The sequence below is a fragment of the Pleurodeles waltl genome, chromosome 4_2 (genome assembly GCF_031143425.1).
Source record: "Pleurodeles waltl isolate 20211129_DDA chromosome 4_2, aPleWal1.hap1.20221129, whole genome shotgun sequence".
NCBI classification, from domain to species: domain Eukaryota; kingdom Metazoa; phylum Chordata; class Amphibia; order Caudata; family Salamandridae; genus Pleurodeles; species Pleurodeles waltl.
In genome coordinates, this window is record NC_090443.1 from 239,276,847 (window position 1) to 239,292,187 (window position 15,341).

A 15,341-nucleotide genomic window follows, 5' to 3' on the forward strand; every position below is an offset into this window, starting at 1 on the left:
CATGCGAATGATGGCATCCAGTACTTTGGGCAGGAATGCGGAGAATGATGGTTGTGATATTCCGCCTTCCAGGGCACCAGTTGTTTGAAATGAGCCACTTGCCAGCATGTGAAGTACGGCAAGCAGCTTTGTTTCTGTTGGTATGGTATGGGGTGTCACCAAAGTGGGGGTCAACTGCTGTTCAATATTTCGCAGCAGCTGCTGTATGGCCTGCCAGTTCAACCGGTACCTCTGTATGATGTCGTGTTCCCTGAGGCCCTGAAGGGTTGTTCTGGGGTGGAATATCCTCTCCTGCCTTCTGCGCTGCCTTTGGGGTCCCTGCTGGTGTTGTTGTACCTGCTGTTGTTGCTGCTGGGCTCTGCGTCTGCGTGCACGCTGGATTAGAATGACCTCCATGGCTCCCTGTTGCTGCTCTGCTGCTCTGCTGTTTGTTCTGTGTGTTCTGATTAAATACAGGTGTGTTTGCCCCATTTTAACGCCTGCCCTGACCCAGGCATTATTTTTTGACGCAAATCGGGCTGTGCGTCTTTTTCTGGCTCCGCCTCCCGGCCGTGCGTCATTTTTGCCCAAAAGCATAAATACGACGCACGCCCGTTTAAGCCATTTTTTGGACGGGAACGCCTACCTTGCATATCATTAATGCAGGGCGGGTTGCCGCATCCAAAAAATGACGCACACAGCGGAATTTTGTCATCCGCGGGCTAGGGCGTCAAAGTTTAAATACGGGGCAACGTTTGCGCTGATTGTGCATCAAAAATTTTGACGCACAATCGGCGCAAACGGAGTATAAATATGCCCCTAAATTATTCACTAGCTCTAGAAAAAAATAAAACTTAATTTAAAGGAAAGGTATCCATTATGACAACATGATCATACTAAAATCATTCACACCTTATCCAGAACATCCACACAAGACACCCAATGTGCCTTCTACATAATTGCAGAACTGTTTTCCATTATTCATCTTGACCTGATCTTCCTGACTGAGATTTGGCTTATTGATCCTTCTTATCCAGTGATGGACATCCTAATACCCACGAAATACTCAATCATCACTTAATAGAAGAGAGACACTTGGTGGTCGAGGAACAGTCATCCACAGAAAGTGTGTTAACTGCAAAAATCCTACAAAAGAATGCCTAATTTTCTAGCTTCAATGCCTCTCAATTACTGTTAAAATGATTGACCCAGAGCCATCTAAGCCCTCTCTTATAATTTTTTCACCCACCAGGAGATAGAAATATATTTGTGGAAAAGTCAATTGAGCTCGTTACCAAGTCTTCCATCATTCAAAAAACAATATCGTCCTCCACAATTTCAACCTTCACTTGGGCAATGAAAAGGAAGCCACCATTTTGTTACTGACATTTTTTTTGTGATCAATAACACCAACCATTTCCTTTACATTCATACTGCTTTTCTGAAGAACGTAAGAAAAACAGGTAGTCTCAGAGATCACATGAGCAGTATCTTGCATCAGATGTCATAAACAAAAAATCTGTCTTAATTAACAGCTAAGCGAATCAAATACAAAACTCTAAAATTAAAAGTGAAATCTTATCACGTAAGAAAAAGGATTTAATGAAATAAGAACCATTCAAAAAGACTGTTCGGGATTGTAACAAGCAACATCCCCACAATCATTCCCTTTAAGCAATGCCTCTATTGAAACTAATGAAGATTTTTCTAAATTATTTTTCAGAAAAGTCATGAGGATTGAGATAGTCATCAGGCTCCTTTTGACAGCATTAACTTACACTGCAACTTCTTCAAATATCAAGCCATCATGTCTCAAGACGACACAGATATTTTCCACAAATAGCTGCTTCACTGAAATTGTCCTGCTTTAAATTACTTGGACTCTCTCCTACCTAATTACAGATATAGGTTCATGACAGAAGAGCTTCTGAAACAAAAGCATGTGACAATGATACTGATACCCTTGAAAAAACCCTAATTATGCAAATTGGGAAGGGGGTGTAACACAGGTTGGCTTCATGTTTCCAGTGTCTCTACAATTTCAGAACTGCAGATTAAAGAATTTTGAAGATACTATTATGATCTTGGTTCTAAACGATTATTTTGATAAACGTTTCTTGAAGAGGAATCTTAATTGACAATTTTAATTAAATTTGAGTATCTTAAGCCACCACATATGGGTCTGTAGCACATCCAGGTTTAAAAAAATCCAGAACAATCTGGTCCGACTTGAAAGTGATTTCTCCCGGAGAAGTAACTTGAATTATCAACAAAACATTGCTTTTACTTCTTTGAACCCATTCCTACAATGCTCCCAAGTGAAATTAGTACCTAGTCAACCCCTACCTATCATACCTCAACAACTCCTCACTAATGTTAGGAAAGGTTACAGACTGCTTAAAAGTGGGTTTTAACTTTGATAAAAAACAAGGAACAGATCCAACATATTAAAGCAATTGCAGACCAGTTTCTATCCTCCTATTCTTGGCTAAAAGTCCTCAATAGATAGGTTGAATCCCATTTTAGTAACCGCATTGCAGAAAACTATTTGCTAGATAAAATACAACCTGGCTTCCACCCTGGCCACAGCAAAGAGATGGCAATTATAAACTAGCAGATGAAGCTCTCTTCCATCACAATGAAAAAAAATCATGCCTACATGTCTTCCTTGACCTATCAACATTGTGAACCACTCAACCCTCATTAAACGTCTAAGAACAAAAATGAATTGAATGTAACAGGTCTCAAATGGCTTTCCTAATTGTTGGAAGATTGGACCCAATTCACACATACTTCTCACCACATCTCTAACCTCTGATTCCCTAAGAGGTGCCAAGACTCTATTCTTCCTCCGACTTTCCTTAATCTGTACATGGACCAACCTCAATGTTTCACTTCAACCGATCTCAAACTCCTCTGTGAAACTAAACTATTTCACCCTGACACACATTTTAAAAATGATAATCCAATCATCTGTCTTCTCAAGGTTAAACAATTGCAACTCATTACTTACAGGAATTCCAAATCTACACCTGACCCCTCTCAAAGCACCACTACATGTGACTGCCAAGATGGCCACAAGAATTGTGACCAAATATCGCTGTTGGAAAGTGGTTTATTAGCTTGGGAGGATATAAGTCCTTCTAAAGTAATAGATCCACAACCTTCCATCTACAGGGAACCAGAGCCCAGACTTACTAACACTTTGCACTGGTTTTAAAGTTTTAGGGTGGGATTTACTCTCCAAATCAAATTAGGATTTGCATTGGATAGTGTTTCAAAGTAATGCAAATTTACTCTTCTGCTGCTTTGCGTTGCATTAGTTTGCATCCTATGGAATCACCCATGGATTTTGACACAAATGATATTGACAAACCATTGTTGAAAGTAATTTGTGCCAACATCTTATGCTTCCTCAAGGCAAGTGTAATGAGGAGATATGTATTAATTTCACATAATTTTCTAACTTTGCATGTGTGCGGCATTGTACATCACATGTTCAAAGTGCGAAATCTTTCAAACAGCTTCCATTGCAAAACCTAAGTTTCATAGAATGGGCCCACCCTTGCATACCCTGGTGCAAGGGTGTATGCATTGGTGCATGGCTGCCAAAAGTTTGCCAATGCTGGGGAAGAGAAAAAGTGCAACATGTCTTAGCAAGCACTTACCTTGTTATAAGACTTGACTCACTCAGGCTAGAGAAGCAGAGCAGTATAAGGTCTACTTAGGGAAGGTGTTGTGGGCTATTACCCTAGTCCACAGTCACATAACGAACAGTACACATTAAATCATTGTCCAGTCAGTGCTTTTACTGATAAAAGAAATGGTTCTTTATTATGTCGGTGTATGCTGTGAATGTGTTCATGGGTATATAAGCACAACTATGCCATTCAGGTAGTACACCAGTGGCTGAGCATGACTGCATATTTTAAATATTCACAAACTGACAGGAATTGCACCATGTTGAATATTAGTGACTATGTATAGTCCACTTGGACAACATCACTTGTTAAAATGCAGAATACATATGAAATTAAAATTGGATAAGACCTAAGAACATATCAAAATTGAATAGAATAAAAAAAAAAGATGGGAACTCACTTAAAAAAACAAAGGTTACAGGGATGTTATAGTTAGGCTCATATTTTAAACATACAAACCCATAGAAATTCAACTGTTACAGTTATCTTAGTTATCTTAAGAAACTATAACTCATGCCCTAAGGTAACTATGACTCGCGCACTGACGAGTTATAGTTACTTGAGATAACTCTAACTATAACAGGTAAATTTCTATGATTTTGCATACTTAAAATGTGAGCCTCAGTAAAACGTACCTGTAAACTTTGTTTTTTTAAGTGAATTTCCATGTTTTTTCAATTCTATTTCCTAACTATAACATCCTTGTAACCTTTGTTTTTTTTCTGTGAATTTCTATGGTTTTTTAAAGTGAAGTAATTTTCATTACTATATGTAAATCCAACCACTGTCATGCTCCCTCTGTCAGAAAGCAGATTTTGGTTGTTTTTCCTTGGTGGGGGCTGTCAGCTCCCACTAAGCAAAGGCAAACAGCTATGTCCCGGGGGTGGACACCCCAGGACATAGCAGGAGCCAGCCCTGGGAGGTGGCTGTCCCATGGTCATTATTGGCTTCACGAGAGGGGCCGCACGCCGTTCTACAATGTAGTCTAGCCCTGGGAAATTGGTGGTGGGCCACTGGGTTGCAGAGGGACCCTGCGCTCCCTCACACTGTATTTGTCAAAAGCCCTTTGGAGATGGCTGTCCTTAGGGATGCAGGAGGCCTTGTTGCCCCCCATATTATAGTTCATTAAGAGATCAGGGTGGTGGCAGTCCCTGGGCCTGCAGGGTGTGTGTGTGGCACTCATGCATTACATTGCATTTGAGCCCCAGGGAGGTGGCAGCCCCCAGTGCTGCAGGGGGACTGCGCAGCCCCCTCACATTACATTTCATTAAGGCCCCAGGGAGTTGGCGGTTCCTGGGGCTGCTGGGGTTGCCCGCCCCCGCCCACATTAGATTTCATTAAAGCCCCAGGGAGGTGGCAGTCTCGGGGAATGCGGGGCCAAGCGGCACCCCGCATATTACAAATAATAAGCCCCGGGGAGGTGGCGGTACCTGGGGCAATAATGAGCCCAGGAGGAGCGCTCCCTGTACCTCCTCCTTTTTTATATGCCCTCTGAGACCTGGCGCACCTGGGCCCTTTAATAAAAACAAGCGTGCAAGACCGCACTTTTAAATCTTTTTTTACTGTGAATTCATAATGACGTCACAAATTGGTGGTAATTTTTTTTTTTAAGTGCATTTTTGGCTTGGTCCTCTGGGACCCCAACACCAGAGCTAAGGGGTCAGAGTGTCCCTACCTTGACCCCTTTTCTTTTACCTTTTTGTTGTGAGACTTGGCTGAAGCCGAGTCCCAAGATGGCTGACAACACTTCCTGTTTGAAGTGCTGGCAGCCAATCCAAGCTCTGCATTTCCCTGCACAAGCTTGTTGTGATTTGCGCAGTTTTCCTGACCTCAGATATACAAATTGAGGTTTCGTTTTTTCTCCTAAACTACTGACTGGATTCACACCAAACACACCAAAGTACAATCTACGTACCAACAGCTAGCTTTCTGCAAATTTGATCTTATTTCATATAGTGGGTTTGGGCTGTAGTTGTTTCTAAAGATGCCATGAGAACAAGGGAAACACAACTTTTTTGACCCACCCTTTTTCTCAGCCCCTGTTTAATGGATCACCGTGAAATGTTCTGTACGCCACAAGAATCACTGAGGCACTTTTTTGTGAAAATGTCATGAAAATTCGTCTTGGGAAACCTGGTTCCTGATTAGAGTAATTTGCAGTATTTCGAAGGTGTCCGGCTTGGCCTTGGGAAACCTGTTTCCTGATTAAATTAATTTGCAGTATTTTGAAGGTGTCCGGGTTTTTCTTGAACGTGAGGTTTTCTTTTTGATATACATATTTATATATTTTTTTTTTCTTTTTTTGGAAAGTTTCCTAAAGATTTGTCAAGCAGCACCAATGATATAGTCGACTAAAAAAGCACCTTTTTATATAGAAACTAGGGGCCATATTTATACTTTTTGACGCAAAACTGCGCTAACGCAGTTTTACGCCCAAAAAATTAGCGCCGGCTAACGCCATTCTGAAGCGCCATGCGGGCGCCGTATTTATTGAATGGCGTTAGCCGGCGTTAGCCGACCGGCGCTGCCTGGTGTGCGTGAAAAAAAAACACGTACAACAGGCAGCGCCGGCATAGGGAAAAATGGCGTTTGGGCGTCCAAAAATGGGGCAAGTCAGGCTGAGGCAAAAAAATCGTCTTAACCCGATTTGCGCCATTTGTTTTTGCCACCCAGACGCCATTAACATGACTCCTGTCTTATCAAAGACAGGAGTCATGCCCCCTTGCCCAATGGCCATGCCCAGGGGACTTCTGTCCCCTGGGCATGGTCATTGGGCATAGTGGCATGTAGGGGGGCACAAATCAGGCCCCCCTATGCCACCCAAAAATTTTTTAAAAACCACTTACCACAACTTACCTTTTCTTCCCTGGGATGGGTCCCTCCATCCTTGGGTGTCCTCCTGGGGTGGGCAAGGGTGGCAGGGGGTGTCCCTGGGGGCAGGGGAGGGCACCTCTGGGCTCATTCTGAGCCCACAGGTCCCTTAACGCCTGCCCTGACCCAGGTGCTAAAATCCGGCACAAATGCGGGTTTTTTAGTCCCGCCCACTCCCGGGCGTCATTTTTGCCCGGGAGTAAAAATACGACTCATATGCATCGCAGTCATTTTTTAAGACGGGAACGCCTACCTTGCATATCATTAACGCAAGGAAAGTGTTCACGCAAAAAAATGACGCTAACTCCATGAACTTTGGCGCTAGACGCGTCTAACGCCAAAGTATAAATATGGAGTTAGTTTTGCGTCGAATTTGCGTCGAAAAAAACGACGCAAATTCGGCGCAAACGGAGTATAAATATGCCCCAAGGTCCATAACTATGACTACTTAGTGGCAACCTCTATATATATATATATAAAATATCTTGAGTGCTGTAATATCTGCAGTAATTAGCAGTGCATGGCAAGGGTGCGAGTTACAGTTGCCCTAAGGCACAATTTCCTTTCTCAATGATAACTGCTACCTTTGATAAGATATTGCTTCCTTGCTTCCAAGCACAGATTCAATCTTTTCATAAATTATCCAGCCTCTGCTGTTTCTGGCTGAGCCTCTCTACTATTGAAAGTCATCGGTAGAACAAAAACTGTGTTACGCAGTGCCCACACTTACCTAGCACTTCCTCCATTGTGCTCCAACTAGCTCTCAAATTTCAATCCCATTTCAACATGTGCACATTTCTCCCACCGTTTCTGGCTAAGGCCCTCATTACAATCCTGGCGGTCTTTGATGGCCAGGGTTGTATTGGCGATCGTACCACCTACAGGCTAGCGGTACAATTCACCATATTTTGACCGCGGCTGTAGCGCCACTGTCACACCGCCGGGACCGGCGGTTTCCACCATCGTTGTCCCGGCGGTTATAATCCACAGCGCTTCCCTGGGGATTATGACTCCCCTTCCAGCCAGCCTGTCCATGGCGGTAGAGACTGCCATGGAAAGGCTGGCAGGAAGGGTAGTCGCGGGGCCCCCAGGCACAGCCCCACCCTGCTTTTCACTGTCTGCACAGCAGACAGTGAAAAGCGTGACAGGTGCAGCTACACCCATCGCACAGCCGCAACACCGCCGGCTCTGTTAGGAGCCGGCTGCAATGTTACAGCCTACAACCCCGCTGGGCCGGCAAGCGGAAACTCTGTTTCCGCCTGCCGGCCCAGTGGGGATGTTGAAATGCGGCCGGCGGGATTGCTGCCGCATAGGCGGCCGCTTGGTGGTTCAACCTTGGCGGGCGGCCTCCGCCACCTGCCAAGGTTGTAATGAGAGCTAAGGGTCTACTTTTAATGGATTCCATTACTGTTCCATCTTCTTCCTTCCAATAACCCCAATACTAAGCATACTACATGATTGATTACCAAACCTGTCCATAGCCAAACCTAAACCTAACCCAGCCCAAACCCTGATGATTTACTAGAACTTTCCTTACCCAACACTTAATTTCTCCATAGCCCAGACATAAAACCTCTCGTTGATTTAATGAATTTGATGTGGAGGGTTTAGTTTAGGACTTAATCTAGACTCAGGAATGGCAAAATAAGAGCAGGATCATTGAAATTTAAGACATGTCATTAGTTGTTATATATAGGGGGTCATTCTGACCCTGACGGTCGGCGGTGAAGCGGCGGTAAGACCGCCAACAGGCTGGCGGTCTTTTTTCATGTATTCTGACCATGGCGGTTACCGCCATGGTCTGCCGCCGCTTCACCGTTCCGACCGCCAAGGCGGTAACAACCGCCGGGCTGGAGACCTGGGTCTCCAGCCCGGCGGACGTCACATACCGCCGGCGGTATTCCAACCCGCCTGACCCCGGCTTACCGCCATGGATTTCATGCGGTTGGGGACCGCCATGCAATCCATGGCGGTAAGCACTATCAGTGCCAGGGAATCCCTTCCCTGGCACTGATAGGGGTCTCCCCCACCCCCAACCCCCACCCCGACTCCCTCCCCTACCCCCCCACCACCCCTCATCCCCCAAAAGGTTGCAGGACCCCCGTCCCCCACCCCGATCCCCAACATATACACACACATACACACATACAGGCACGCATTCATGCACATACACACACCCCCCCGCATTCATGCACATACACACACCCCCCCGCATTCATGCACGCATTCATGCACATACACACACCCCCCCGCATTCATGCACGCATTCACACGCCCCCTCAATATACACACACGCACACCCCCATGCACGCACACAACTCACAACATCCCCCCACCCCCCTTCCCTAGCGGACGATCACCTTACCTGTTCCTGGTGATCCTCCGGGAGGGAACGGGCAGCTCCGCCGACACCGACACGCCAACAGAACACCGCCACAGCGAATCACAGGTCGTGATTCGCTGGGCGGTGTTCTGTTGGCATGGTGGTGGAGGTGGAGCTACCTCCACTTCCCCGCTTGCCGCCAGTATGGCTGTTGGCGGCTCTTCGTCCGGAAACGGGCGGAGCGCTGCCAACAGTCAGAATGGCCCATGCGGAAGACCGCCAGCACTGGCGGTCTTCCGTACGGCGGTCCCTCAGCGGTCTATTGAAAAGACCGCCGAGGTCGTAATGACCCCCATAGTCATTTTAATACCATGTAAGCAGAGCTACTCCCTAAGGTAGCTTAAACCTTTGAGTAAGATACACATGTAAGTTTACTATCTCTATTATAATCTATTGATGGGTGTCGCAATACCAGAGTTTGGCCATGAGTAATAGTGAATTTACTCGAGCTTTGAGCTGAATTAATTTCGCAATGTTTTGGATCCCTTTTTGGTTGTAGTTTCTTTAGAAGTGCAATTTCTGAATACTAATGGGCTTACTCTTCTTGAGTGGGAGCCCTGTCTTTTTCTATACCCTCCCCTAACCTTGTCCAAAGCACTCATTCTTCTCTATCTGCCCTCCGTTCAGTGGTAAGTAAGGTATAGCACTTTTTCCAGCCACCCCCTGACCTCTCCCGTATTTACTACTAAGTAGTAAACTTACACTTACACAGAAAAGATAGGAGAGATATAGGTAAATGTGTTCACTTGTACGTTTGTGAACAGCATTTTGTAGAACTTTATTAGTGCTGTTGTAGTGCTACTAAACACACTACAAATGCAAAAAAATATAGTCCTCTAAGAGTATGAAAAAGTCTGTGACCCCCATAAATTGTTTTGAACTTTTCATCCATTTACAAATATACATTTTTCATAATGGCAATGGTCCTGTTATAGTTCATACCATGTACTGCATTGTGTAAATTATGTATGACAAAAAAGACCAAGTGAAAAAGAATCATAAGGTGTCTCTCTGATTATTTAACCATGTGTTTGCATTGAGTAAAAAAATGTATGTTCTCTTCTTCTTTCCTTGGATCATCTAGTTGCTTCTGCCAGAGATGATGCCCCAGCATACAGGCGTAAGACAGAGGCTTGACTGTGCTTCCACAAGATGAGGTTCATGGCGGTGGAATACTGCTGGTTGGTGGTCATTAAGGAAGAAGAGAATGAGGCCACTCCTGCTGCCTCTGGTCACCAGCTGGCAGGATCCCAGCAATGCGATCGTTGCCACTGCGTCCAAATTACCAATCTCCCCAATCACAGATGCCCTCTTCCAACAATGGATGAAAGTCAAAGAGGGCGAGTGCCAACTGGAAGATAACTTTAAGATATTTTAAGGAGCCTGGAGGTCATGGAGGGACATTTTCCTTGGAAGGGGTGGGCCGGCTGCGGAGTAGAAGGTAGGACAGACAGTTGGGGAAAGGTTTCTTTTACTTTAGGGAGAGGTGGACGACCTGTTGCAGAAGGTGACAGTGGCAAGGCAGCTGAGGTTGTTTTTATTTAGGGTTTATGGATGAGGTGGGCCTGTTGTTGGAGGTGATGGTGTAATTCTCAAATTGTTTTCTTAATAAAGACATACAATTTTTTTCAATATGTGTCTTTTTATTTACTACTAAACAGTACTGGCTAGTATAGCATCACCATTAACTACTCAGAAAGCACTACCAACATAGAAACATAAAGTCTGAGCCTCGCATCTGTTTGATCCCAAAGAAATTGTTCAACTGTGTCCATCCCATTTGTCCTCTCCTTTGTCTCTTTCTACCTGAACTCCCTTGACACATTACTTCATGTACTTACCTTCCCTCATGCAGGTCCACTACCTGCAATCAGTGCTGAAAAACTGACCGTGACCCTACCGACCACTCTTTAGTATCATGATCAGATTCAGCAGAACCCATCCTCCCATCAATAGTAGCTGTATGCTTAATGCCCTTGCCCTGCCCTCTGTACCTATTGACCTCTAATGGTGTATGCCAACAGAGGCAAAAACAACAATTCCTCACTCCCTTAGAATGCAGGCCCTGATTTATACTTTTTGGTGCAAAACTGCACTAACACAGTTTTGCACCAAAAAGTTTAGCACTGGTTTGCATAATTTCTGAGCACCAGCCGGGCACCATATTTATGCAATGGTGCAAGCGCAGCAGGCTTGCGTAAAAAAAAATGACGTTTGTTGGGTGGGTCTGGCGGTATGGCTGAAGGGGGTTTTGCTCCAAAAAATGATATTAGGCAGGTTAGAGTAAGAAAAATGACTCTAACCAGCCAAGCATCCTTTTCTGGGGCAAAAACATCCATACCACCTGACTCCTGTCTTAAAAAAGACTGGAGTCATGCCCACCACTCCAATGGCCAGCTCAGGGGACCAGGGTCCCCTGGGCCTGGCCAGTGCACCCAGTGCCATTTAGGGGGGGGCCATTTTGGGGCCCCCAACTGCACTTTAACAATAAAATACTTACCTGTACTTACCTATACTTACCTGGGATGAGGTCCACCCATTCTCCACAGTCCCTCTGGTGTGGGTGGGGGGTTCCTGGGGCCTGGGGAGGGCACCTGTGGGCTTATTCCATGGTCTTTCACCATGGAAATACGCCCACTGGTCCCCTAACGCCTGCCCTGATCCAGGTGTTAAATAATGGTGCAAAACAAGCTTTGCACCATTATTTGACCCCTCCTCCACGTACGTGATTTTAGCACGGGGGATTAATGTGACACTAAGGGGCATATTTATACTCCGTTTGCGCCAAATTTGCGTTGTTTTTTTCGACGCAAATTCGGCGCAAAACTAACGCCATATTTATACTTTGGCGTTAGACACGTCTAGCGCCAAAGTATGAGGAAAGAGCGTCATTTTTTTGCGTGAACACCTTCCTTGCGTTAATGAGATGCAAGGTAGGCTTTCCCGTCCAAAAAAATGACTGCGACGCAAATGCGTTGTATTTATACTCCCGGGCAAAAATCACGCCCGGGAGTGGTCGGGGCAAAAAACCCCGCATTTGCGCCTCTTTTTAACACCTGGGTCAGGGCAGGCGTTAAGGGACCTGTGGGCTCAAAATGAGCCCACAGCTGCCCTCCCATGCCCCCAGGGACCCCCCCTGCCACCCTTGCCCACCCCAGGAGGACACCCAAGGATGGAGGGACCCACCCCAGGGACATTCAGGAAAGTTCAGGTAAGTATAAATTTGTTTTTTTTTTATATATTTTTTTTGGCATAGGGGGGCCTGATTTGTGCCCCCCTACATGCCACGATGCCCAATGACCATGCCCAGGGGACATAAGTCCCCTGGGCATGGCCATTGGGCAAGGGGGCATGACTCCTGTCTTTACTAAGACAGGAGTCATGTAAATGGCGTCTGGGCGTCGTTAAAAATGGCGCAAATCGGGTGGAGGCGATTTTTTAGCGTCAACCTGACTTGCACCATTTTTAAGACGCCCTAACGCCATTTTTCCCTACGCCGGCGCTGCCTGGTGTACGTGGTTTTTTTCCACGCACACCAGGCAGCGCCGGTCTGCTTGCGCCGGCTAACGCCATTCAATAAATACGGCGCCCGCATGGCGCTTCAGAATGGCGTTAGCCGGCGCAAACATTTTTGACGCTAAACTGCGTTAGCGCAGTTTAGCGTCAAAAAGTATAAATACGGGCCTAAGACCATAGAGTCTTTTTTTGCATTGGAACACCTGCTTTGCATCTCATTGATGCAAAGTAGGTTCCCATGTCCCAAAAATTACTTTAACTCCATAAATTTGGCGCTAGACGGTCTAGCACCAAAGTATAAATATGGAGTTAGTTTTGCACCGAATTTGCGTCAAATAAAATTATGTAAATTCGGTGCAAAACAAGTATAAATATGCCCCTCATTTTCTTATGTAAGTTACCTTATGGTGTGAGTTTTCATTCCTTGAAAGAACTCTTACTATAACTGCTGAATTTCTATGGTTCCGTTCAAGTAAATTCAGAGCCTAACTATAACGTCCCTGTAACCTTTGTTTTTTTCTGTGAATTTCTAAGTTTTTTTTCCAATGTATAGTAATTTTCATTACTATATGTTAATCCAGCCAGTCGCCGCAGCCAACCCCTCTAATCACCCAACCCCAATGCTGTGCACTGCCCTTTGGCTGTACAAGGCGGAAGTTGGCTGCAATCTCTCTGTGTGTGAGAATAGATGTGAGAGGCTGTATCGGGGGGTTAGAATGTCTGTCAGAGTGTCTGCCTGGGTGTGAGAGTGCATACATCAGTGTTTTAGTGGGTTCATTAATATGTGCATCAATGATTTAGTGGGTGCATTAATATGTGTGTGAGTCTGTGAGTGGGGGCATCAGGGTGTCAGTGAGTGTGTGTGTAACTGTCTGAGTGGGTCTGAGTGGGGGCATGAGGGTTTGACTGGGGTTATGAGTGAGTGTATGTGGGTCTCAGTCGGCCTCTGAGTGGGTGTGTGAGTGGGTGCGTAAGTGTCTGAGTGGGTGTGTGAGTGGGAGAATTGATTGAAAGAGGGAGTGAAAGAAAGTAAGAGGGAATGAGATTAAAGGCCTGGTTTATAATTTTTGCCGCAAAACTGCGAGGAATGGCGCAAATCGGCGGTAAAAACCTCTTAAAAGAAGACGCTAACTGGGTGGGGGTGTGGCTTGTGGTAGGGAAGGAGGGGGGTTGTGCATCAAAAAATGACACTAGCTTGGTTAGAGGCAACAAAAACGTCTCTAACCAGACTAGTGCCATTTCCTGGTGCACAAACACCAAAAACATGACTCCTCCCTTAGGAAAGACAGGAGTCAGGCCCACCACCCCAATGGCCAGCACCGGGGACAAGTGTCTCTTGGCCATTGCCATTGCACCTTTTGCATTGCAAGGGGCCCCAAGTTAGGGCCCACGAAGGCAAAAAAAAATATATAAACACCTGGGATGGGGGCCCCCATCCTCCGGTGTCCCTCTGGTGGGGATGGCGGTGTTCCTAGGACTTGGGGTGGGCACCTGTGGACCCATTCCACGGTGTTTAGCGGGTCCCCTAAAGCCTGTTCTGACCCAGGCATTACATAATGGTGCAAAGCTAGCTTTGCACCATTATTTGGCCCCTCCTCCCACCCGTGCTTCATTGTAACACGGGTGATAAATAATGTGGCTTTTGGGAACGCCTGCCTTGCATCTCATTGATGCAACGTAGGTGCGCGCATCCAAAAAATGGTGCAAACTCCTATATTTGGACATTTAGGGGCATATTTATACTCCGTTTGCGCCGAATTTGCGTCGTTTTTTTAGACGCAAATTCGACGCAAAACTAACTCCATATTTATACTTTGGCGTTAGACGTGTCTAGCGCCAAAGTTCATGGAGTTAGCGTCATTTTTTTGCGTGAACACCTTCCTTGCGTTAATGATATGCAAGGTAGGCGTTCCCGTCTTAAAAAATGACTGCGATGCATATGCGTCGTATTTATACTCCCGGGCAAAAATGACGCCCGGGAGTGGGCGGGACTAAAAAACCCGCATTTGCGCCGGATTTTAGCGCCTGGGTCAGGACAGGCGTTAAGGGACCTGTGGGCTCAGAATGAGCCCAGAGGTGCCCTCCCAAGACCCCAGGGACACCCCCTGCCACCCTTGCCCACCCCAGGAGGACACCCAAGGATGGAGGGACCCATCCCAGGGAAGAAAAGGTAAGTTGTGGTAAGTATTTTTTTTTGTGGCATAGGGGGGCCTGATTTGTGCCCCCCTACATGCCACTATGCCCAATGACCATGCCCAGGGGACAGAAGTCCCGTGGGCATGGCCATTGGGCAAGGGGGCATGACTCCTGTCTTTGCTAAGACAGGAGTCATGTTAATGGCGTCTGGGCGCCAAAAACAAATGGCGCAAATCGGGTTAAGACGATTTTTTTGCCTCAGCCTGACTTGCCCCATTTTTGGACGCCCAAACGCCATTTTTCCCTACGCCGGCGCTGCCTGGTGTACGTGGTTTTTTTTCACGCACACCAGGCAGCGCCGGTCGGCTAACACCATTCAATAAATACGGCGCCCGCATGGCGCTTCAGAATGGCGTTAGCCGGCGCTAATTTTTTGGGCGCAAAACTGCGTTAGTGCAGTTTTGCGTCAAAAAGTATAAATATGGCCCTTGATGTGTCTAACATCAAAATATAAATATGGAGTTAGGTTTGCGCTGAATTTGCGTAAAAAAATGGGTGCAAACTTGGCACAAACAGAGTATTACTGCCCCGCAGATTTTTAGGCCCATATTTATACTTTTTGACGCAAAACTGCGCCGGCGCAGTTTTGCGACAAAAATTTTACCGCCGGCTAACGCCATTTTGGTGCGCCGTGCGGGCGTCATATTTATACTTTCACGCACAGCGGCGCAAACAACAGGTGGGAGTCATTATTT